Source organism: Siphateles boraxobius, unplaced genomic scaffold (assembly GCF_051911475.1).
Source record: "Siphateles boraxobius isolate OS27281-9 unplaced genomic scaffold, OSU_SipBor_1 41, whole genome shotgun sequence".
NCBI lineage: Eukaryota > Metazoa > Chordata > Actinopteri > Cypriniformes > Leuciscidae > Siphateles > Siphateles boraxobius.
The window spans coordinates 20597966-20625381 of record NW_027509042.1 but is presented as its reverse complement, the minus strand read 5'-3'; positions in this window follow the sequence as shown (position 1 = coordinate 20625381).

The window sequence follows — 27416 nt, the reverse complement described above, 5'->3', positions numbered from 1 at the left end:
AAACGCAACAAAAATAAATAAATATTTAAAAGCCTAAAAATGCAGGCCTGACTGGAGTGCGTGGTGTCATGGGAGGTGTAGTGTGGAGAGAAGATAGTGCCTAAGCTAGCTAATAGCATCTTTGTTTTCAGTGAATGCAGTGTTGTGTTCTCTAGGGCATTGCAAGACGTCTTTGGCAAAGCCAGTATTCCACAGTTCTTCACTGTAGCTCAAGCCACCGGGACACCTTGGTTTATTTATCTTTCAATCAAAACCCAGCGGTCACAGCTCAGTGGTCAGCAGCTGCCAGAAGAGAAGCCATTTCCCTGAGGACATGTCTCTAAGTCACACCTACCTGAGGACGGCAGATTCCAAGACAAAGGAACTAAGACACAAACCCTTTCAAGCTGAATTTGTTCCACATCTTAAGTCTTTGAAAAGGTCTTGGATTTTTCTCATGCCGCTGCACGAACAAACAAACAGTGAGCGTTGCGGTAGGACGCTGAGAGAAGTTATTGTCACTTATTTATGTCCGCCGAGGATTTATTATTGATACCCGGAATTTCATTCTGGCTCTCTTTTGACAAAAATGAATGACTCCGAGACCTTGAAAGTTCAATTTAAAATAAGAGCTTGTCTTGCAGTCGAGACTTTAAAATAAAACAATTGCTTGACTGTAGTGGTTACGGTGGCGTGGAGGAAAGAAGTCTGGAACTAATATTTATTCCTCTGCCCTTGGAGATGGGATTCACAATGGCAATTCATCGGCATGTCTGCGTCGCAGACGGACACACGGGCCGCCAGAGTCCTTTTTCATTAGAACACCTCTGATCGTTTATCTTGATGCTCAGAAATATAACGTGGCAAACGTTTGAGTTAATCTGTTGCTGTAGAGCAACAATTAACTTGTAGTTCTTGCTAAGTGTGGAAGGACACGTCATAGCAACATTGAATAACGGCTTTAGGCCCGACTTTTGGGCCTATCGGCAAGGAAAATGTTTAGCACTCAGCTACTTTTATTGCACAATATCATGAGAGAAAAGGCATCGTATACTTTTACAGCATGTCTTAAGTGCTTATCTATCAGGCTGCTGAAACCCTATTCTGGATGTGGCTAAAACTAACATGAGCCCAGTCTTGCCTTTAATTTCCTGTTAAACTCAATCAGATTACCTTTGTGGCACTGTGAAGCAGACTGCTCCTCCTCTATTGAATTATGCTATTAGCACAGCTGGGCTCTTAAAACAGATAAGCACTGCTAGGCTTGTTCAGGGAGGGAGATTTTTTTCTTCCAACCACATGGTCTCTGTCAAAAGCAAATGTCAGGCTGAGCTTACAACCTGTGCGGTCGTGAGTTTGCGGTTGTCACAAGGTGCTCTGCCCACTTGAGCTAGGGTGTCTATTCACAAATGGCAATCTATATTTTGAGATTATGCAAAAGTATATATCAACAAGCAAGTTTAGTATAAGCAACCTGAGGATGTGTGAATGTACATGTATGTATAAATTAATATGTATCCGTATGCACAGACCCTAATATTTATTTTATATATTTAATATATTAAATATATTTTTTTATAAATTAAGTTGAATTCAATCATACACTGTCATACACTGAAAAAAAATGACTAGTAAGATTTACTTATAATTACTTTTGCACACATTTTTGAGTACTTTTAAGTTCTATAGTGAATATTAAAACTTGAGTGGCAAAAACGGAGAATTTGCTTATTAGTTCCAATTGTACAATTTAACTAATTGTCTTTTCACACAAAGAATGATAAAATTTAACAATAACTATGATAATAATGTTAGCGTCTACATCATTATTTATTTATTCTAAGCGTGTGTTTTACTTGGACATAAAGAAGAAGAAGAATTATTATTGGCTGTCAATGTTTTTATCATTCTTAGGCTGAATAATAATAAAAAAAGGCTTTTTGTATTATTCAGCTGAAGAATGATAAATGTATGCATATTATAGTTATTTTAGTCATCATTATTGGTGGGTATTTTGGCCTTAACTTATTAATTGTGCTAAAACATTTCTGCCATTTCTTCAGAAGATTTTTGTTAGTACTCAAAACAATGTTGTAATGTTTAATGTGAAAAAAATATGATTTGGTTACTTTAAAATGTTTGTGTTTCTAAATTGTCATGTGACCCATGATAATGCCATTGGAAGGGTCACATCTTATGCGTTTTATAATGTATGAACAACCATTTTGAAAAAATGATTTGAACTAATATAAAACACCGGACCCTCAATTACTGTATGTAAGTTGTGTGTAATACTCAAGTCATTTTATTCTCTGATATGTTCGTCACAGTGTTTTGCAGTCTCATTTAAGATGGCCAAATATCCAGTAAAGTCCAGTTTGCCGGACACTATCGTGCAGTTAGAAGGTGCTACAAATGGCTAAATGGTATAATAGCCTTACAAGTGACTTGCCACCCCTAAAACCGAATTGTGCTAAAAGAGTTAAAAATGTATTTCTCTAGTGAGAATCATTTGGCTAATTTGATGGATTACAATGCTTATAGACTATTTTAGATGATGGAAAACCAAACTTTGTGTGTCATATTTATTTCATCAAACTAATAAATAACCAGAGATATGCAACCATAAGATATTTCTTCTCAAGACTGATTGTAGCACCATAGAAATGCAAAGATAGCAACCCACATACTCCGTCACGACTTCTGACTCTACAGCGGATTTCCATTTTCAGCCGTTTTCTGAGATACAGGTGGACCACGTTCAGAGAAATCCTTGTCCGTCTTCGTCTACTTAATATTCTGACCATGAAAGTGTTTAACCCCCCAAAAGATATCAGATAACTTTTTCTTCCTCTCCACAGATGATATTAAGTGCCTGCCATTATCTCAGTAGGTCTGTATCATATTAGAATCTGCAATCGGGTCAGAAAGTATACAGGGCTCTTGTCTCGCCCACTGCTGCAGAATTACTTTCTGCTACACAATGCCGACTGAATGGGGGAAAGCATTGTCATTTAAACTGCATAAAGAGGCCAGAAATTGATTTTTATTGTAGATCTTCATATCTAATAAAGCTCAGAGGATCTCTTTTCTTCAGCGTTTGAAAGGCCACTGAATGCTTTCAATCTACTTCTGTGTTTCATGCATAAAAGTGGAGGCCTGGATGAATTAGAGAGGGAGAGGGGCCGCAATGCCAGTGAAAAGCGACCCCCCCTCCGGGTGCTTTCTTTCTCCGAGGGAGGCAGATCTGGGGAGGAGGGAGAAGGTGAAGTAGATGGGGGTAATTGAAAAAGGAACTGATTTTCCCCTCTTTTTTTCAGAAGAATGTGTTCTTTTCAATGAGAAAAAACAGAACCAGATCTGGATTGCGAAATTAAAAGAGAGCCCATGGAGAAGTCCAGAATGAATGTAAAAAGCATAAAAAAGATTCTTCATATTTTTCATTTAAGTCAAAGGCAGCTCACCTGGTTCACTGCCCAGGTTTTTGGAAGAATGTGTGTTTCGAACCGGCTTCAATGAGCCATTTAGAAATGTATTTTCCTTCAACATTTCTGCCTGTGCGATCATCCTTTGCGGCTAAATGCTTTACCTTGCTTACAGAGCTCCTTGCAGAATTTTACTCATTTCCCCTCATTGCGGGTAATCCTAAACATGTAAACAAAATTTGTTTTCATGCGAATGAATATGATTAATTATCTCAGAGTAATCCAGCTCCACTCGCAAAGACTTTTCAGAGGAGATTACAATTTCCAAACTGACAACCATGATAGTTGGGAGCGCTCTGTACGTCTTAGATTAAAGGTCACAGAGAGAGAGAGAGAGAAAGAGCAAAACTCAGGAAACATTAAGTTAGGTTAGGGCAGATGCAATCGTAGCCACTTCACACGAAAATAGGAAGCAATGTCTGCCTCGAACGAGAAAAATAAAATGAAAATGGATATCTGCATATTTGCCACCAAAACATATGGCTGTGCCTAATGCCATTTAACACTTGGGGCTGGGTTTAATCAAACTTCTGCAATTAAAAACACAAATTAGATGCAAACAGCTGAAAGTTGGCTTATAATACACAGAGGGATGACAGACTTAGAGCCAGAGCAACACTCCCCATAATCCTGACAAAGACATCTCACTACATGCTCTGCGTAGCAACATGAATACCCTGTTTGGCATTAAAGTGTCTATATTATAACATTCCATAATGATAAAACATTGACAGTGACATAATGCATAGAAACATATGGGAGAAGTCTTATTTTCATGCCTCAGTCAAAGGCAAAGGCCTGAAATCAATTATGTAAAAATAAAATAAAATAAAATAAAAAGTCCATAACTACTGACAATAAAGTGATGTTCTCATCTACATTCAAGTTGAAAAAAAAACAGTTCATGTTGACAAGCAATGGCTACTTCCTGGAAAGCTTACTTGAGATGTACTGAATGTACAATACTTGAATGCACTAAGAGTACCATTGTAATAAGACTTTAAGACTCAGTAGAGGGGATAGTGTGTATTCTGCTGACCATAATAACTTAGAAGGGCTGTACATGTCCATGACCCAACCTCTATTATTGCACATTCTGCTCTCCCACTTAAGATGATCTCACTCAATCACAACACAAAGTTATTTTCCACATAGGACGTGTTTGTGTGTGTGTGATCCTGTCAAAAGCATTTGAAACGATAACACTATCCACTTATATATTGAGTAACCTTGTAATACTCACTGAGAGTGTTTTTGACAACCTCTATATTGTAGCATATTCTCTAAGTAGCAGTTTGAATCCTGTTTGTGTCATGTAATAATCCTATTCACCTTTGTCTCTTTACTGTCAAATACATTAAATCCAAAAAGGCCTTTCAAGGGGAACTATGCAGTTGTTTTAGCTTAACTGAACAGGTTCGGAGTTATTGGAATGGTTATATTACTTTTTTCGGGTTGAATGGTGGTGATATCACGTGATATCAGCTCTCGGGATGTAACGAATTATTTTACAGCACTGCACACATACACACCCCCATCCAGGATCCGGCTAGCTATAAGAACAACGTAGGGATGGAGTTTTTCACACTATTGTCATGGCTAAGCCGGCATATAAGAAGTAGAAAGCTAGGAAAGCATTGTCGGAGGAACGAGAAAGAGGAAATGACAGACTGACCGAGCGAGGAGTCAGACACGAGCAAACATCGGACCTGCGTTTTCAGAATGGCGAAAAAAACGCAGAAAGCGCGCTCGGAAGAGTCTAGAAAAAGGAAACGAGAATCTGACAGCGTGAGGAACTGGACAAGAATCCCACTCGGTCAGGCTTTCACTGTTAAAGTTGATACCTGCGATTATCATGAGAACAGTTGTCAATATCTCACATAATTATCAGGACATAAATAAGCCTACACGTTGTAAATAGTGTAAATGAGCTCAATTTGTTATGATAAATTGCAATAATCATGTCTAACGACATCATAACAGACATTGTTACGAAATAATGTGACGTACATGTAACTTTATTGATGTCTACTGGGGTTTTGTAATGTTTACATTACACTCAAGAAACAAATGAAAATATACAGTAGGCCTAGGCTATAGGCTATATTAACTTGTAATTTAGCTGCAATCATGTAAAAACGTTATAAGCCATCAAACCCGGTAGGCTACCTTATTATTATAAAATGTGACGTGAAAACACTGCAGACTGCTGATTGGTCAGAGAGAATCGTCACTATTCACTGTGTCATCATTGCACGTGCCAGACGGAGCTGTTTTTTTCAGCAGTGTTTCAACTGTGGTGTCGCTATGGCGACCAGGTACTATTGTGGAGGTCCTGTCTGTAATGGAAAACGAAGCGAAAAAAGAGTCGAGTCGAGTCGAGTTGAGCATGGTACTGGTAATGGAAAAGTGTAAAGGGTATGTCACGGTTTGGGTTTTGTGTCTTGTTCCTTGTTCTTGTCTGTCATGTGATTCCCTGTTTGCCATGTGTCTTGTCAATTGTTCCCAGGTGTTTCTTATTAGCCACGCCCCCTTGTTATCTTGTTTGCCTGTGTATTTAAGCCCTGTGTCTAGTTCAGTCTTTGTGAGTTCTTGATGTTTTTATGTTGCCTGTACTGTAGCTGTCTCCTTGTTCCTGTTCTGAGTTTCTGTCGATTATCCTGGATTACCTGTTTGTTTAATTTAATTTGTGCTTGCTTTTGGATTCTGCTTCCTCCTTGTCTGCCGCTTCGTAACAACTACATAAAAAAAAAAAATTATAATATTTTTTTTTTGAAATAACAGATGACTTGAAACAAAAGGCGACTGAATACTGGTGGACTGAATTTATTCAGGATAATGTAAAGAATGAAAAGATTTTTAACTTGCAGTATTAAATGCATATGAGCATATTTGACAAATTTGGTAAAAATTGGACCCGATTTGTTATTTTAACATTATATTTTACAAATTTGAATTATAAAAATGGGACTCCACGGAATGAGAAGTAAGAGTAAGTACTTCCAAATAAGAGTTCCAAATTCCTCAAACACCAAAACAGAAAAAGTGTAGGAAAATGTACCACAACATTCACCGAAAAAATGAGAATTGATGTCATGCACCAACCTTGGAGGATTTACATTTTAAATATGAGGTAAGCCAGAAATCTCATAGAAAACATTTCATATGCGATGTATCAGTGGACCGTCTGAAATAAAAAGCATACGATTTATGCATTCATGCACCAGCCTTAAGTTAGACGCTCACAGTTATAGCCAGCATTTATGTGTCAGATTCACATATAAGATGACACAAAGTACAGTTTTCTTTTGCCACTTCTCGAAAAGAGAAGTGAGAACCGTGTAAATCACACCATCCTCAAACACAGCTGCAGCTTGCCCAGGCCAAGGTGAGCCCGTGTAGAAAACGTGGGCCCGACACAGGTCTGCCCCTCTACGTTACCAAGGAGAGAGGGGGAGAAGAGGAAGGTGCAGGAAGGGAGGAGGCTTTGAGAGGATTCTTTATGCAGCTCTGTGTATTTCTTTCATGTTGTCCAGCCAGTAACTGAGTTGGCTTGCCGGAGGTGATGGCTAATTCACACCCTCAGATCAGGAGCATGAAATGAGAGAGGAGAGCAGAAGGGGAAAGCCCTGGGGTTAATGATAGCCCTCCCTGCGCATATATCCAACACCATTTCATATAAATCTGCCCAAATGGTTTCATTTGAGATGATCCCTGGCATCTACTGAGCGCACACACATGCACATAATCTCATATGACATAGCATATGTGCTCTCATAACCATCTACTGTACAGCAAACACATGTTGAAGGATGATAAGTTATTAAATAAGTCATCTATAATGATAGATTAGATACTAGTTCTTCTATAAATGTTATTCTATTTTATATGATGTAAATATTTCGGAGCCACACGATCAGCAAAACGAACAAATGGTTACACTGTATTACACTGTTAACTAAAAAAAAACTACAATATTAAGGACTTCACAAATCTTTGACTTCTCAGTTGAACAAGCTTGTGGATAAAGAATTTCTGCCCGCTTTCTCCACCAAAAACCCCTCTTTAAAGTTATTTCAAAATTTCCAGCAAGGCTTTGAGAAATCTGTTTGTTTGAGGGCAGCATTAGATGTGACCAGCGTTTTATTGTGACATAAAACCGCATTTCTTCCTCGGCAGATTAAAAATAAAATCGGTTAATAAGAAAAGCTGTCAGCGGTAGAAAACGGCTGACATAATCCGTTTATCCTCCAAGCAATAAAGATATTGGTCCTTGGGAGTCTATCTTCCCTCTTATGTTATTTCGCCCAAAACATTATCTTCTATGCATTCAGATGGATTAAGAAGTCATATGGTAGATAGAAGGAAAATGACAGATACAATAAAATATAATATCCTTTCAGTTCTTCTCACATCCTCTCACAGAAGGCTACACGTATGTGCACACACATAGGCAAAAAAGGGAAGGAGAGATAGAGAACGAAGGAGAGAAAAGTAAACAGAGATGGAGAATGAGCTGAAGAAAAGAGCAGCCGGAGCAGGCATCAGTGTTTTGAAATGCTGATATGATGAGAAAGCGATTGGACTGGCTTCTAGAGAGGTCACAGCAACCCTCTCCTGTAACTCCCCTCCGTACTTGCTTTTAAATGGTCACAATTCTACTTCCTGCAGGCCTGCCAGCCCACCACCTTCTACGAAACTGGAAAAACTAGTTATCGACAGCGCTGCAATATACAACAAGGATTACAGTAAAACACAACTGTATGGTGCTTTTCACAGTATTCTTCCACAGCAAATATTTATTGTGCAGGACATTTTGTATGACTACATTTTAACTGAAAATAAACAAGCTGATCCCATTGTATACTGATCAAAACCAAATTTGGGGTGTGCTAGTTAGCATGGCCTAATTAGCCCCTGCTGGTAGATCCTATAACTGCACCTTCTTGACACAAAAAGCATCTTTCACCATTGACTGGCACTCAAAAGTTGTGTTTTCTTTATGTAAACTTTTATTTATTTATTTATTACAAACAATATGTGACCTGTGCTGGCAAAATGAGTCGGAATGCGCACAGGTTAATTACAAGCTACAGGAAAAAAAGTGACAAATTTCCATTTAGGTCAATTCGATTTTTATTTTTTATTTTTTTACAAAAAAGAGTTTATTAAAGCCCCAGTGGCCCACTGATGTGCCTTGGAACACGCAGCTTTGTATGACGCTTTGACGGGATTTCCACTGAAACAGGACATATTGAATGGCTCCTCCCACTTTTCAAATAGCTAATAGCGTTTAGTTCATCTCACAGACTGCAATTAGTACTTGACAGCACCATCGAAGTGAATCCGAGCGTGTGTGAGTAAATTCTAGCCATTTCATTCTTAACCAATGTGCAGTTGGAAAACAGAATAAAACTCGAGAATTTGAGCAAGCGAACACACATCTCCGACTCCAACCCATATTGTCAATAGGGGGCAGGATGCTTTAGATTCTAGAGAGCATTTGATTGGACAGAAGAAGATATGATGAGAATCTAATTCCACGGTGATGTCATACAAATCCGTGATCCATTTTAGCTGAAGTGAGAGACTATAAGTTTTGAATACTTATCTCATATGCAAATGCTGTCATTGTTTTGGAACACACCAGCTTATTCATAATCTTAAGGCTAACATACTAAAAGCAAAAAAAATTACATTTTGATTTCAGGGGGCCTTTAAGCCTTCTTCTAGCGATCCCAATGCTTAAAAAAATAGCAATTAAACATCTAAAATGATTTGTATCTGTACGTTTTCTGAGAGGAGTAGGCCCTATACCTTTCATTTGTCCATGGAAAATGCTGTTCCCTTTCGTAGTCACTCCGAGTTACGTCGGATGACGACGAATGGGGGTTTCGCTTAGAACACCTATCGACTTCGAGTATTACAAAACGAGCCAATGGCGATGAAATGCCATGGGTCTGCGGAATTTGCATAGCGTATCTCCGCCCCCGCGCGTGGGTATAAAGGAGGACGCCGGCAACATGCAGGTATGTTTTCGCTTCGGAGCCAAGAATATTTCTTCACTCCACAATCATCTCTGACTTCGCTCTATGAGACGAGCTTCTCTTTCCGGTGTTGGTGTGACGGCGATCTGCAGCGAGCTCACAGTGCCTGCTGATCTGTGCAGTGATCTGCCAGTGTGTGTGTGTCTCCCTGTGCGCTTCAACATCGCGGAGTTTTTTTCTCCTCTCATAAAAGAGCTCGCACGCGGCACGTCTTTTTAAAGACGGCTCGCCCGTGCATTTCTGGTTGCAGCGGACTGGTATCGGACTCTGATGGGCACGAGCGCCGTCTAGTGTGTTTGGGCTTTGATCATGCTTGAACAGCGCTCGTGGATGACTCATGTTCTCTCTGGGAACGTGATCATCGCGTCATATATAGGTCGAGACTCGGTGAACTCGCAAGAGTGAGAGTCCCCTCATCCACTACCCGATCTTCGGCTGGTGGACAGGGTGACCTGAGGGTGTTGGTCTGGAACAAGGCGCCGACTCTGTGTCCACGCCCCAGCCCCCCCTCTTTAATGATGGTGCCCGCTAGCGAACTGATGATTCCACGAGTCTACCCTCGGGTGGCCCGTGTGTTTTCATTTGAAGCTACAGAGGATGATGCTGTGTCTGTAGCAGCATCACTAGGTGGGCTTGATTCTTCTGGAAATGACGACTCTTCACAGCTGCCACCCTTTGGTGTGCATACGGCTGTGCCTGAGTCTGATCCGGAGATGATAGCCATGCTTTCCCGGGACGATTGGTTTTTGGGTGAGGCCGCCGACGCGTCCACGGCAAACCCCAATATCTTTCCTCCCGGACGTGCATGATGAGTTCACGGGTCCTCTCGTTGGTCTCATCCGCCTTTCCTCCCCTCAGGGGCCGCTGCCCATGGGTACACTGGGGTTCCCCCGGTTGAACGCTCTGTTGCCATGCTACTGTGTCCTCAGAGTGCTTCCCGGCGCAATCCTAAGCACCCGTCCAAGCCTGTAGTTCTTTTCGTCACAGTAATCTGTGGCGAAATCCTATAGTGCCACAGGACAGGCAGCTGCCTCACTGCATCCCATGACCGTTCTGCTGGTCTACCTGACCCAGACGCTCATGGACATGCAGGAGGGCGGGACTGACCCGAGGCTCTTCAGTGAGCTGCGCGCCGCCACTGACCTTGCTCTCCGAGCGACGAAAGTGGCCTTACGCTCTCGGAGTCAGGTGATGTTCACCAGTTTGGGGCTGACCGGTCTGATGTGCAAGATGTCGGGCGGACCCGTCTGCTCGACACCCCCATCTCCCAGGTCGGCCTCTTCGGCGGTGCGGTTGAGTGCTTCTGCCCACAGTTCTCAACCGCCCGTGAGCAGATTGAGGTTATTCTGCCCCGACGGCCCCGCCGTCCGCTCAGATCCCTCAGTCTGCCCACCGCCGAAGGCTCCCTCCCACGGTTCCAACCCCGCCCGTTCACCCGGGCCTGGCTCTGGAAGACCGTAGGGGGATGCCACAGCCCTCTCCAGCCCCGCACCCCGCTAAACGCCGGGTTAAGCGGCACTTTTGAGATGGGCTGCTCAGAGATGAGACTCAGCTCTTTCCAGGAGTTGGTAGCAGGGCCACTCCTTTCCCCGGTGGAGGGCTGGGGAAGAATCCTTATTCAGGAAGAACTGACTCTCTCCTCTCTGAGCATACAGAGTTCTCGGACGACACAGAGCGCCGCCCACAAGCCGTGCTCTCCTCTTCCCCCTCTGCCCCAGAGGTGGTTGACACGGCGTGCCGTCCACGGACCGTTTCGCCCCTGTCCCCCTCTGTCGCCAGACCCCTGACAGAGCAGGCCCCCGTGGAACGCTGGTCCTTCCCTGGCCTCCTCTGTCAGGGTGCGGTTATGACCTTGCCCCCACACCGGGCCGCTATGCCGCCCTCGTCTGGGCTGGTCATTTCCGCTTCGCTGCACCACCGGGGGGACGTCTGTGGTTCTTCACTCAGCTGGCACAGTTGGGAGCCTGCACTAGAGCTCCCTATCTGTTCCGCTGGGTCGTGCGAACCATCGGCTCGGCTTTCCGATTCAGTTCGCACGGTCTCCTCCCGGCTTCACGGGAGTCCGCTCCACTTTCGTCGGTGGCTATGCCCCTATCATGAGAGCGGAGGTTGCTCCCTACTGGCGAAGGGTGCGATTGAGACTGTCCCTCCAGCCGAGATGAGGTCCGGGTTAACAGTCCCTACCTCATTGTCCCGGAGAAGTCTGGTGGGTTACGGCCAATCCTGAACCTATGCATCTGAACCGCTCCCTTCTCAGGCTGCCGTTCAAGATGCTCCTGGCCAAACGCATTTCTGGATGTGTGCGGCCACAGGATTGGTTTGCAGCGATCGACCTGAAGGACGACTACTCTTATGTCTCCGTTCTCCTTCGACTCAGACCGTACCTACGTTCTGCTGTCAGGGCGCGCGCATGTCAGTACGCTGTTCTCCCATTCGGGCTAGCCCTGTCTCCTCGCGCCTTCACAAGGTTGTTGAGGCAGCCCTTGTTCCTCCATGGGAACACGGGGTTCGCATCCTGAACTATCTCGGTGACTGGCTGTCTTAAGCCCACTCCTGAGACCAGGTTTGTGAATACAGGGACCCAGTGCTCCGGCACCTAGCTCGTCTGGGCCTTCGGGTCAACTGGGAAAGGAGTAACTTTGCCCCGTGCAGGGGAGCTCTTTTCTCGGCATGGACTTGGTCGCCTTCTCCACTCAGCCATTAAACAAGAGTGCGGTCCCACTGAAATTGTTTCAGAGGCTCCTGGGGCATATGGCATCTGCAGCTGCGGCAACGCCGCTCGGATTGCTTCATATGAGACCGCTTCAGCTGTGGCTTCGCGATCGAGTCCCGAGGTGGGCATGGCATCATGGCACGCTCCGAGTTACAGTAACTCCGACCTGTCGTCAGACCTTCACCCCGTGGTGGAACCTCAGTTTCTACGGGCCGGTGTTCCCCTAGAACGAGTTTCCAGGCATGTTGTTGTCTCTACAGATGCCTCTTCCACTGGCTGAGGCGCCATGTGCAACGGACATGCTGCCGCGGGCTCCTGGACAGGACCCCAGCGCCTTCTGCTTGTCAATTGCCTCGAGTTGCTGGCAGTACGCCTTGCCCTGCACCGTTTCCTCACGTTGCTCAGGGGTCAACACGTACTAGTCCGTTCAGACAATACCGCGACTGTAGCGTACATCAACCGTCAGGGTGGTCTACGCTCCCGCCGTATGTCGCAACTCGCACGCCACCTCCTCTTATGGAGTCAGAAGCACCTGAGGTCCCTTCGTGCTATCTACATTCCGGGAGATCGGAACTTTGCAGCCGACGAGCTGTCACGGTTTCGGCCCATCTCCGGCGAATGGAGACTCCATCCCCAGTCGGTTCAGCTGATTTGGGACCAGTTCGGGGACGCACAGATAGATCTGTTTGCCTCTCACGACTCGACCCATTGCGCCCTGTTCTATTCCCTGACCGAGGGCTCTCTCGGCACGGATGCACTGGCGCACAGCTGGCCGCGGGGCCTACGCAAATATGCGTTTCCCCCAGTGAGCCTTCTCGCACAGACCTTGTGCAAGATCAAGGAGGACGAGGAGCAGCTCATTCTGGTTGCGCCGTATTGGCCCACCCGGACCTGGTTCTTCGAACTGGTACTCCTCGCGACAGCACCTCCTTGGCCAATTCCTCTGAGGAAGGATCTCCTTTCTCAGAGACGGGGCACCCTTTGGCACCCTCGACCCGATCTCCGGAGGCTCCACGTGTGGCTCCTGGACGGGACGAGGCAGGTTTGAGTACCCTGCCACCAGCGGTGGCGGCTACCATCACTTCCGCTAGAGCATCGTCCACGAGACATGTCTATGCGTTGAAGTGGAACCTCTTCGTCAACTGGTGCTCTTCTCGTCGAGAAGACCCCAGGAGATGCTCGATCTCTGTCGTGCTTTCCTTCCTGCAAGATGGGTTGGAGCGAAGGCTGTCTCCCTCCACCCTGAAGGTGTATGTGGCCGCTATCGCCGCATATCACGAAGCAGTTCAAGGTAAGTCTCTGGGGAAGCACGACCTGATCGTCAGGTTCCTGAGAGGAGCGAGGAGACTGAATCCTCCTCGCCCTCCTCTCGTTCCCTCTTGGGACCTTTCAGTGGTCTTAAATGCCCTGCAGAGGGCTCCCTTTGAGCCTCTGCAACCAGTTGAGCTTAAGTTCCTGTCTATGAAGACAGCGCTCCTGGTTGCATTGGCCTCCATCAAGAGGGTAGGGGACCTGCACGCATTCTCCGTTGACGAAGCGTGCCTGGAATTCGGGCCCGGTCACTCTCACGTGATCCTGAGACCCCGGCCTGGATATGTGCCCAAGGTTCCCACCACTCCCTTCCGGGACCAGGTGGTGGACCTGCAAGCGCTGCCCCGGGAGGAGGCAGACCCAGCCTTGGCACTGCTCTGTCCAGTACGCGCTCTCCGCGCTTACGTAGACAGAACGCAGTGTTTCAGGACCTCAGACCAGCTCTTTGTCTGTTATGGTGGGAGACTGAAGGGAAAGGCTCTCTCAAAGCAGAGGTTGTCTCACTGGATAGTGGACGCCATTGCTTTGGCTTACCAACAGCAAGGCCGACCGTGCCCCCTTGGTGTGACATCCCCCTCCACTCGGTGTGTGGCTTCCTCTTGGGCTCTAGCACATGGCGCCTCGCTGGCAGACATTTGTAGAGCTGCAGGCTGGGCGACACCCAACACATTCGCCAGATTCTATAATCTCCGAGTGGAGCCTGTGTCCTCTCGTGCTGGACCCGCTCAGGTGTCTTCGCTTGCTCGCCATTCCACTCCACGGACTGGATACGTGCGATTATTCCTCAGGTGAGCCTTCCTCTTTGAAGCCCTGAGTTCCTCCTGCACTGTTGACGCTGGCGCCAGTGTCTATTGCCTGGGCGTCGGCTAGGTGCCTCCGTGTGCATGGTTCCTCCCTGAGTAACCCCCACATGTGTATTTCCACTGTAAGCCTCCTTGAGCATGTGTCTTTCCCTTGGCAAGCCATCTTGCCCTCCTGGAGTTGAAAGTTGCCACCCCTCGGGCTGGTCACTCCAGTGTTCCTCCATATGTAGCCCTCCGGCCATATGTGTATCTTAAGTCCTCCCTACGGGTAGGCATGCTGCGGCATATCTCCTCTGAGATATGCTTCCCAGTGTACCTTGGTATTCCTGTGTTAAGTAGGACTCCTTCGTCTGTGCCAGTATCACGACAGGGGGATCAGACTTTCGCAGGGCACTGGAAGACAGCTGTGAAGGTGGCGTGATTTCACGGGGACCCCCATTCGTCGTCATCCGACGTAACTCGGAGTGACTACGAAAGGGAACGTCTCGGTTACGTATGTAACCCTCGTTCCCTGAGTAGGGAACGGAGACGTTACGTCTCCCTGCCACTTCCGCTGTACCGCTGGGCAGACGCCTGAGTTCAGTCTCGGCTCCTCAGCGAAGACATACCTGCATGTTGCCGGCGTCCTCCTTTATACCCACGCGGTGGGGCGGAGATACGCTATGCAAATTCCGCAGACCCATGGCATTTCATCGCCATTGGCTCGTTTTGTAATACTCGAAGTCGATAGGTGTTCTAAGCGAAACCCCCATTCGTCGTCATCCGACGTAACGTCTCCGTTCCCTACTCAGGGAACGAGGGTTACATACGTAACCGAGACGTTTTCTCTGCTCGCTTCTCTCGCTTCCCCTTAGCACAAGTTTGGTATCGTTTTAAAGTGCAGCACTCCAATTTTTTGAATATTCATAGCGAATTCTCAATTGCATGAGTCTGAACTAAAAAAATCTGAAATGTGTCTGAAAGTCTGAAATGTGATTTTCAAACTCATGCTGATGTAAACAAGACAAAGACGCCTCTCAGCGCACAATCCCGATAAAGGCCTACCCATATACATAATTATAGTATTTTAAAATATCTATCTTGGTGAGGATTCACGCTAACATTATCTGTTATGTCTTAGATTTTGTTTGATTAACTGTTAGGGAAAAACATCTGATGTGTAACACTATATCAGATCCTTGCGGTACAGTAGGCTATGTATTAATATAGACTATAGTCCTATTACCAGGACTATAATAAGTCCTATTACCAGGACTTTTAAGGTATGGTTGCTAGCTAGGTGATTTTGTTTTGAAACCTTCAGAAAACTTTAACTTGATTTTTCTCAAAATTGACATTGCTGACTCTATCGACTTCAAACAGGTGTAGCTCAGTCATTTTTTGCCTGATTCCAACAACTCATACATCATTTTGAAGGTGTTATTTAATAGAGAATGTGAAAATAGCAATAATTCATTTTCGAAAATTTGCTCATTGCGACCCAATTTGCCACAACGGGTCACATATATTTATTTCTAATCTATCCTGACAATTTTTTTTTACTATGTACTTTTTTTTATTTTTACTATTTATTAGGGCAAAATAAAGTTTTTTTGCAGGCAAGACATTTTTGTCCCTATGTTTACTAACAAAACATTCATGTTTTATTTTTTTTTATTTTGCTAATTTATTCTGATAAAAACAATATTCTTAAATACAGATGTGTATTCTCTAATTTATTTATATTTTGAAATACTTTTTTTTTATTTTCCCACAAAATAAGTTGGGGGTCTGTCTCTAGCCAAGCAACTGACATTAAGATGAACAGGAAGGCTAATGGATAGTTCTCTTTAGGAATTAGAAACAAACAGATTCATTAATTTATATAAATGCACATAAGTACACATAATGCATATAAGTATCCCCCTTCCCTGACAATGATAAATGCTTTGATATGTATCCGTTAGCACATCAGTATCTCCGTACACTGTTAAAAATTACCTGTAAATTTTACAGTAAAATACTGGCAGCAGGGTTGCCAGCCAGTTACTGTATTTTTTACAGTAGCGTCTGTAATTTAATTTACAGAATTTTACTGTATTCGCTGATTACAGTATTTTTTAAAATGTTGTATTTCTTACAGTAAGTTCCATGATTCTGTGTATTTGCTATATCTAGAGGAAATATGTAAAATGCAGTATATACAATATATTTTCCTGATGTCTGAATATTAATGACTGGCAGCTGAATTTGAAATGTTAATTATTCATCAAATGCAACTATACATTAAGTGTTGTATAATGCACAACTTAATTCCCCTATTACTTCACAAAACAAACAAATCATTCAACATCCTAATCTTGAAAAACAGGTCAACATTTGTTTAATTTATAACTTTAAAATATGCATGAAAAAAAGTAATAAAACAGTGTATTTTGTATATTTTGATTTAATTTTGATTTAAAAACTTGTTGTTTTTTTTTTTTAAATGGACATGAAATTAAATATTTTTTAATTACTTGAAACAAATTAGCCGTCATGGCCCTTCACACAAAGAAGAAATACGCAAACGACATACATTTAAAACAAGTTGACCAACATGATCATAATAAAATGGTTCTGAAAAACACGGACACGGATGAATTTTCACCACTTCATTACCAGACAAACATATCCAAACGACAAGGCCCCAAGTGAGTCCAACAAACTTCTGATCAAAAATGGAGAATAATTCAGCTCCAGATGCTGTTCAATCACAGGATGCAAAGAGTGGCTAGAAATATTGAAAAGGACAATATATTAGATATATTACAAAACATAATGATATAGTCAGAGACAGACGGAGGGATGACAGATACAGTTAGAGACAGGGAGAGAATATTAAAAGGTTACAATTAAAGAAAAAATAGATCATTATGTATGTGTGTGTGTGTGTGTGTGTGTGTGTGTGTGTGTGTGTGTGTGTGTGTGTGTGTGTGTGTGTGTGTGTGTGTGTGTGTGTGTGTGTGTGTGTGTGTGTGTGTGTGTGTGTGTGTGTGTGTGTGTGTGTGTGTGTGTGTGTGTGTGTGTGTGTTACTTACATTTCAGAAATTCCACTGATAACCCATCACTTTGCTGGGGAGAGTGGCAACATGTGGGTTCACTGCAACCTGTTTCTTCTGTACCATTTGCCCTGTCGTTTTAGATGGCAATTTTCCTCTCGACTTCTTTGTTCCTCTCTCCGGATTGATACATACAAAGCACCTAAAGGGCCAGGAAACAGACAATATGTAATTAAGACTAATTAACTCAACAGATAATATATCTAAAGGCAAGTTCTGATATTTGATACATGTGTAAAATGCAGGTACTGAAGTAGTTAAGAATTCAATCATTACCTTTAACTCCAAGGTGCCTCCTCCTGATTGCATATGTAATATGCAGTGAACAGTATGGCAAGGCCAGACAGGAAGCTGGGCTGAATGCTCTCCTTACACAAAACTTGGCCTTCCAGTGTCCACTTGTCAAATTGTCTCCTAAAACAATAGCACATGTGGCAAAAGTTATTTTTTACTATACCATTTTTATTTTTCAGCTTCTTACATTTAAACTATATTTTAGTATTCAGAGTGCAGGAACTCTTTCTTTTAAATAAAATGAACAAAGGCATTATACAAACAATAAGCTAATTACACACACAGAGTAGGCTATAGCTAAAATATATGTACTGAAATGTAAGGGATTTTTACACCGGCATATTAAACATGCGACAAAACTGGTATTACAGCACCATTCAAAATGTAGGCTAACGTTATATGACACACATCCTCTGTGAGTCTGACGCAAGATTTTAGCAACGCCGTTTTAATTTCGGCGCCCATTTTAACAGATGACTTGATTTTGATTTTGATTTGATTTACACCATACAATAATTACGACGAAGTGTGCTGATCAACACGAAGCTTGTGTGAATACCGACTTTTGTCATTAAAGCATGTAATTCTTAACATAGGAGCCCATTAATCCCGAGGAATGTGTGAAATACTACCGCGTCCGTGCTGCTGAAGCCCCGCGCAAGTCTCCCTCGCGCCCCGCGTCACTTACCACAGAGTTGAGAATCACTCCTCTTGCCGCCGCCGACAAGACCGTTGAAGATCACAATGCCTCTGAAGATTTGAAATTTACAGCAATATTCTGTATTTTGAATCAAACCGACGCGCGACCCCAGAATGCATTGCAGTTTACAGCAATATGCTGTATTATTAGAAAACAGCCAGCTGCTGTAAAATAATGCTGTAATTTTTACAGCAATTCATTACAGTGTAGCTACACTTGATTCTGATGAGTATTTAATATGTTTGCTTAATGGCGGTTCTTCAAAGAGGTCTTGTCCACTCTGGTTTCTGAGGGTCTGGATAGATTGAGGATGGGGGGATTCTGAGTGCAGTGTATGCCTGTGAACCTAGTCTGTTATGTTTAATCAGGCCGGTTTGGCTGGTAATGAATTTTGATTACGCCTGTTCACGGCAGCAGAGTGTAAAGTCAAGAGATGGGGGAGGTCAGGAAAGAGAGGGGGTGAAATATTAATATCTTCTAAAATGATGCATGAATCCCGTGTGTGTAATTTCCTTCACTCGCCTTGTCCGCTATTAAACAGTTAGCACTTCATCATTAGAGAGGGTACTTTTTGCTTTTCCATTCATCTCTCTGTAATGGCCATTCGTTGATTAATGCAGATCTTGATTCATTAGTTTTTCATCACTGTGGTTTTAAGTGATCTTTGCATATCCATCATGTGGCAACAGGAAGTGTGTGCGAGCGGAGCGTTTAGACCGCATAGGCTCCACACAGGGTCTGCCGCACCAACCCGTGAATTTAAGGGAGTGCTTTTGCAGAGGGTGGGGAGGAGTAATAACTCACGTTGTCTTCAGCCTGTCCCCCTGCACTCAATGAGAGGCGATTGTCTCCTCGTGTCTGCACACACCCACCTATTAAAATGCCATCACTTTCATTTATAAAAAGCAAAAAGAGCTGAAAATGCACAAAACATTATTTGATTTAGAGTGGTTGCCTGCGGAGGATGTTATTAAATGCTAAAGAGCTCAGAGAGTAAATGGATATAAAGTCCAAATAGCCATGGACTTTTTTGTAGATTCATTTAAAAGGCCAGTGTAAAAGGTCACTTTGAGGGCTGGACAGGTATATAAAAATATACAGAGTGATAAAGCTATTATTGGAGATACTAACAAGGCCGACTCTAAAAAAGGGAAAAGAAACCCCTTATAATAACCCCTTAAGGATCACAATGCATTCAACCTTTTTAAAAATGATCGTAAATACAAATGATGGAAATTTAGCACAGTATGTAGAGCTCTCCGTAATATAAAATTTGCCTATGATTCGAAAGTTCTACACATATCCTGTCCTTTGTGTTTATTAAATATTTGAGCTTATTTGATCATGCTTTCAGCTAGAAAGCTGCAAAGTCTCCTTTGTGTTGGAGTTGATACAACAATATACAACTCACAAAAAATCACAAACAAAATACTAAGTAAAGGAAATTTACATTCGGATTGGACTAAAAGTGACTATGCAAATGTTTACTTGGTAAATTCATCCATTTTCACCTGTTAAAGGCAATTAGGTTGTTTTGAGGAACAGTTGTGAACATCATTGGCGAGCATTATGGTATTTTGACTTAGTTCTATTGTTCAATACTGTGAAATATTTTTTCTAAAACCCTGAGAATTCTGCAGATTGACACAGATTTCCCCTACGAAAACAACCCAGAAAATGTGTGAGAAAAAAAATTGTATAGGATATGACAGGATTTTCAGAGACAGAATTGGAGCTTGTTCATGGAGTGATGCTATTGATCTATGTAATACAGACAGAATAAACATATTTAAGGAGTAGTTTACATTTCATGCCAATATGACTAAGTTGAACTAAGTATATCGACTAAAACAGTCATTCAGTTCCTTGTATAAAAGAAACTGAAAAATGACTTTAACAAGATCAGTGAATTCAATTGTGGGTTCATGATTAAAAAAAAATAATTTATCTCGTGCAGAACAAAGGAGGAACTTCCGCTAAATTCAAAAGAGAAAAGATCAACCTCCAACCATAGACCCACTTAAATTAATTGGCTGATGATGTCTGCGAAGAATTAGTTCAGAGTTTCATAATTGTCCATTAATTTTTCAAGCCCGACTGAACTCATGACTCCGGAGAGACACTGTGAGAAATCTAAAGGTGCCCCAGGCGTCTAAAACCCAGCATGGGGGAAAAAACAGAGATCTGTAAATTCACACCATAATCACACTTAACATCAGACCTCAGGTCTTTTGTCTCAAAGCCACTAAAATGAAAGTGTTCATTGGTTTCTTGTCTCTTCTCATCAGTCTCTGCCTCGATCTAACAACTTCTTAACTTGGTAAATTACTGTAAATGTTGAATTGACCCACATGTTGGGTTAGGAGTCTCAGGGACATAAAGGGGGAGCTAAAAACATGACTTTGAAGCATCAGGTTAACACTTCATGTACTATGAGAACTTTTTATGATGTAAATTTAAATAAATAAATAATTTAAACTTCTAATGATCAGGATGGGTGGGATTAGTTGGGGCACTTTTTTGTTGTTATTGTTCTTATTCATTTAGTCTATATATGTATACAGTAAATATGTTTTTGTCTGTGTATGTGTATATTTTAAAAAACAAACTCACTAGAATGAATACCAGTAACAAAGGAAACAAACAAACATTTTTTTTTCCTAATTATATGACAACTCTTTATGATGTAAATTTAAATAAAAAAATTAAGGCTTCAAAGGTTTGGGATGGATTGGATTAGTTTGGACCCTTTTTTGTTGTTATTGTTCTTATTCATTTTTTCTATGTATGCGTATATGTATACATATGTTTCTTAATATTATTTTCTGCATTTATTCTTTCATTTAATACCTGGTCTGGGGAAGTACTGGAGAATTTGAAATGTTAACTTTGAAATTACTATTGTTATTTAGGGTCTCTGGGATCCCAAACACACCAATAGTAGAACGGTTAAATGACTTTATATTAAAGCCAAACATATCTTGCTTTGTTCCTGTTTATTTAACAGCAGAGCTTTTAAAAAGTTTTGGGCACCGTTGGGATTAGGGTGCGTCTTGTGGAGGCGTCCTGCGGAACAGAAGTTGACACACAAGTGACGCCAACACAAAGCGGCCATGACACCCAGGCTGACACGTAGAGAGTCATGTACGTCTCAACATCCTCCTCCACGGGCAGAGTGGCAGTTCCACACGAGAACATGTGCAGCCAACTGGGGCTTAATGGAAAAATTCAAATAGCGGCCATCTTTTGCGTACGCAGCCATAACGGTGTCGCCTCAGTCCTGGTATTACAGACAGAATCCGATAACGCCCTGGACATGGGTGGGAAAAAAAATCCTCTGATGTGGATTTGCAGTGACCGAAAGTACAGGGCGTATCAGCCGAAGCTCAAGCGGACATGAACTTACGGCTCCAGCAAACCTAATGAGTGCTCAGTCCCACTTAACACCAAGTGTGACCAGATAGACTCCCCTAATATTCTCTCTGCGAGTCTGGTGTCCGTCCCATAATACTGTCATTTCATTTTTGTAATCCTCTATTAATATGATATGTAAGGGGGATGGTTGCAAGGTTACAAGTGTAAAAGAGTGCAGTCAGGAATCTTTGGCCAAATACATTAGCTGGGTTATGATATTCAAGGATGGACTCATATTTTTCTCGTATGGCTGACAAAATCCTCCATTTCATACACGGCAGGTTTTTTTCCTCCCATTAAAAAGCAATACAATTTAGAAATTGTTCCGAGATTATATGTCATATATTTAGGTTTACAGAACACTAAAGCAGAATAAATTGCATATCAATGATGCAAGGCAGTTCATTTTTCTGTGTATCATTACCTCTGAAGATTATCGAGCTCAAAAGTCTTTTGAATGGCTTCTTTTAAAAACCAATGTAACGTTTATAAAATGGTGTAGATCGCTGCCAGAACTGTCACCCACTATCTATTGGATGTCTTTACAAACAAATTTAGTCTAAAGATATGATGAAAGATCAAGCTATAAACCTCAAAAAGAATCTAATTTAATCTTTTATTTTTATTTTAAAAATCTGTGATCCATTCAACGCATGACAGATGAATAAATAAAACGTTGCCCACCCTCTCTTCATGGCCATGCCATAGAAAACACCCCTGAACAGAAGGAGGACCCCTTTCAAGTCACTCTCTTGCTTTCTTTTTCTCTCCCTCCATTACGCCCCTCTTCTTCAGCACTACTCTAATGCACCCTAATCCTAGCTGAAGACAGACGTACGTGTGTGTGTGCGTGCGTGCGTGCGTGTGTGTGTGTGTGTGTGTGTGTGTGTGTGTGTGTGTGTGTGTGTGTGTGAGACTGAGTGTGTGTGAGACTGAGTGTGTGTGAGACTGAGTGTGTGTAAGAAATATCTCTTTGCTTTTTCTGCCTCAGTTCATTATTTTTCTTTCTTGTCACTTAGTGTGATAGGTTGGACAGAGGCGCACAGATGAGCACTGAAGACACAGTCACAGGGCCTTAATCTAGTCTTTAATGCGTGACTTCAGAGATGTCATTTATCTTGTGACTGCAGCAGGCGTCCACAAAACTTTATCTCTAATAATATATTGATGGATTAAAGGGGTCAGGCTGGAGACCAGGCAAGAAAAATTGCTTATTGACATCAAAATACAGTGCCCCCAAAACCTGATAAACATAGGGACAGGAGAGTGGAAGTCAGAAAGAGGAGAGAGAGAGAGAGAGAGAGAGAGAGAGAAACAGAGGGAGAGAGAGAGAGAGAGAGAGATGAGAGAGGGGAGGCATTGTGACTGTTTGTGACCGCTGATTTTCCTCCATCACAGGAGCCTCCGGTGGTCTAGGCCCTCGGCTTGATAAAAACACCCGTGGTTCTGTCCTCTCGAACTACAGCCCCTACGTGCGGCACACCGATACGCCACCGTTCGCCAGAGGAAACGCTGCATCGTTCCTGCAGGACTCCTCCGTATCTATCAGAGTACGCTTTTCCTCGCCACGCGTTTGTCGCAGCGCACCTTATTAAACCCCCTTAAGTAGCTTGTGAGGCTGGAGTATTTGTGTAGGGTCCACAGCGAGAGCGGAGGAGCTTCAAGAACTATCAAATACATGCTACCTGCTTTATGTCAAAAAGTAATACAGTACAGATTGGGTTGAAGCAACAACAAACGATCTAAAAATAATCCTGTGTGTGTGTGTTTGGCATCAATTTAAAATCATTTAACCTTCTTCTGTTTTTGTGTTTAGGATGACAGAGAGCCTCATAATAGTCATTTCAAAGTTAATGTTCAACATGCAAATTATCCAATAATTCCCCAGACAATCAATCAATAAATAAATGCAATGACTTTTTCATCTATGATGAACATGTATTTAACTTCTGAATTACAATTCATTTTAATTTTTTTTATTTTTTTTTGGAGAGGAGTATTTTTTTTTACTCATAAAGTAAAAAAAAAATCAAGGTGATACATCTATCCTGGTGTTATAATGGAGAAGAAATATTATTTAAAAGAAAACGTTAGTATAGTTTGGTGTTAATATTTTTTTTTAATTTTAATTTTTTTAAATAAGCTTCCGTGCTTATTAATATTTGGGGAAAAAAACTTTGTGCTCTGCTGTATTATGCATGCCAGGCCAGTAGTTGGTGTCACTTTGTAAAGGAACACTACACACTTATAGACTGAACACATAATGCACTTGATGACAGCGTTCTCACAATTTCGCATTTTTGCAGTTTACACGGAGACGTTAACTGTATAGTTTTCAAAAGCGTGCACTATAAACGCCATTTTCAAAAGTTCGTGTTTTCAGGCCCCCTAACAGCATTGTCGTGTAAATGAATAGCCAAAACACATAAAAAGGTTTCCGAAAACGGTGTCGTGTAAACGGCCCCTTAGAATCATGCAACAATAAACAAACATTTTAATTTTCTATTACATTCAAACTTTTCTTGAAAATGGTATGAAAGTTTATTTAAATCATATAAAACCCAACATAACTACGAAGTGCATTTCTAAAAACTTAGTACATGTCTTTTTAAACAGGATTTTTAAAAAAAATGTTTTAATTTATTTATCATGGACACTCATACAACTTGCTTTATGAAACCAGAGATTGAAGAAGTGTAATAGTGAAGAGTAACATATACAATCTTGAAGGGAAGCATTTAACCCAAACTGGAAAAATATTTTAGAAAACGCTTTTGAAGTGTGTTTTTGAGCTTTACAAGAAGAGGGAGGTAATAATAAATTCTGTATTCCTGTATTAGAAATTCCTGATACAAGTATTCTTACACATAATCCTCTCTTGTGCAGCCAAACCAACAGCAAAGAGCCGTTCAACAAAGCCTCACTTTTGGTGCACTTTTTGGAAAGTAGTTATTACTGAGATACACCTTTTCTCCAGATAGATTTTGATAAATCTGTGCTTAGGGTATCTACGAAATGCATGAGGGTCTTCAGCTGTCTCGCACCTCGCTAGCTCCCTGCGTGAAAAATGTGTTTGAAGAGTGTGTCGAGCAGTCCCAATCCCAAACGGTGTCAAACCCGTCCCTTCGCGCTCTCTCTCGCACTCTCTCTGAAAGTCCACTAAAATTAATACACTTTTACCATTACAAGATAAAGCTGGGGACATATTACAGCAGGCATATCTGCAAGCCTGTAATACCACAGAGTCAGCATTCAATAAAAGACATTTGCAACCAGGCGTTTCTCACGACAACGACGGCAAAAGATTTAAAGGCTGCTAAATTAGGTGCGGCTTGCCGAGCGAAAGGTGCCGGGTAAGCAGGCCCACGCTTACTTAAAATGACAGAGTTGTTTATGAGGGGGGCGCCTCCGTCTCACGCTACTGCCACGCGAGAGGGACAGTTTACGACGCGCTCACAGGTTTATTTAGACTCAAACAGTGTGCATAATGTGAGCTAACAATCAACCGCCGTTCCTCACGCTGCTTTTCTACAGATGCCGCAACCTCATGGCTGCTCATTTATACATTTATTTTACTTTATGTGTCATTGTAGCTCCTCTTAAAAAAAACCTTCCTTTTCGCCGAAGATTAAACTCCTAGGGCGCGTAGTCGCGACACGGTCTCAGACTAAATGTTTGACAGTTCTCTCTAAGAGGAGGAACACATATGCATTTCCAATAACCTTTTCTTGCGTTATGGCAGCACTTTTTTATGACCCGGGACAACTACCAATGGAGCCATTAAAAATTGAATCCTGCCGCTGCACGTACATAAAACATCCCGGCTATTATAGTACAGCAGTCAGCGGACAGCATGAAAGTCGAGGGGATAAAAAATGGCGAAAAGGAGGGGAAATGAGAGAAAGAGGCAATTTTTTATCTTTTACACAACAGGACTGAAAAAACAAATCCCCTGGCCATGTCTCATCCGACAATCTTGTAGTTTCAAAGTCTCTACAAAACACAAAAAAACATCCCCAATGCATCGACCAACTGCGAAATGATTGTTAAAATGTGTGATTACAAATTTACCATCAGTCTTATGATATTCCACAGCTGTGAGTTACCATCAGGTGATGATTCACACCCTAAAAGCACAATGTCATTTGACCTCATGAAGTTTTTGGCGAACCGAATGCTTATTACTCAGTATCACTTGATTGAAACAGAACAGCGATGTGTCACCTGAAGGACAACAGCTGCTCGTAACCACCAAACTGATCCTGCGGTTAACCGGGTTACGACCATCTAAAACCAGACGCTCTGAACATCTAGTCATGGCGATAAATCAGCTATTGAAAAGAACAGATCCCGACCGTTGATGGGCGACACCAACGCTGCCGGTCCTTCAAAATAAGGCCTGCAATTTTTCCCCCCTCATTTTGATGGGCAGTTTATCCGGTGGAGAATAAATGGAATCAAAACGGAAGAATAATACTCGCAAAATGGGCCTGGATCTTCACCGGGGACCAATAAAAAAAGAGAGCAATTTCCTCAATAAATAATTCGCTCTCTTTATGTTGTTGGTGGACCTAAACACAGAGCGTTCAGGCCACTGGGGTTGACACACTGTAATCTAGCTTTGGGCGTGGGTCTATTAATGCCATTTCCATATTCAGTGCCCTACCTCCGTATACTCCTGGCTCCCTTCACCCCCTTCGGAGGAAAAAAGGGCTGCTCCGAGGCTCGGAAATACCCCTGGGTCCCCAAGCTGGCACTCTGTAATACTAGCATGGCTCATTATTTAGCATGTCACCGCTATTTTACATGTTAAAGCACCTCTGTTGCCATCTAATTTATTGCAGGAATATCAAATGGGCCGGACTGGAATGGGGTCACCCGCGTTTTCATGACACAGGAAATAAATATACATATACAGTCAGTCAAGTCAAGGTGAAAACTTGGTGTCAGCTTTTTTTTAAAGAGGGGATCTAAAAACGACAAAACGTGAAAACAAAAGCTCAGAAAAAAACATAAATGTACATAGGCCAGCTTTTCCTTTTTGTGTTTTAATCGGTTGTTTCAACAAAAGCAAATTTTCTTCTCTTACTCTCCCGCTTTGTTTTTTTTTTTTTTTTACTTTGGATGAAATAGGGCAGCAACTCTGAGAAGGCTGTTCTTGCTTTGATGAGATTCGGCAGTAATTATATTTTTCTGACAATAACAATAGGAACAACAACAGCGGCAGGGCTAATCCGTCAGTGAGAAGGCCCACTTCTGCATCCTGCTGACAATGATTAGCTCTAATCTAGACTGCTGCTCTGTTCACAAGAGAAATGCACTTCTGAACACGACTGAGTCTGTTTTGTTTGCTTTTATTCGCTCAATTTTGTACACTGTCCCTTTTTATGTGTTCTGAACGGGCCAATATTTGATTGAATCATTTGAAACGATTCATTTGATGGTGCAGCTGCAGATCGGATTTGTGAGTGCATTACTGGAAAGCTTATTAATATGCAAAGAGAATGTCTGTTTCAAAAAGGCATCGGAAAGTTGTTTAATACCAACGTTACATAAAGAGACATGGTAGCAAAAATCGAGCAAATTCTTA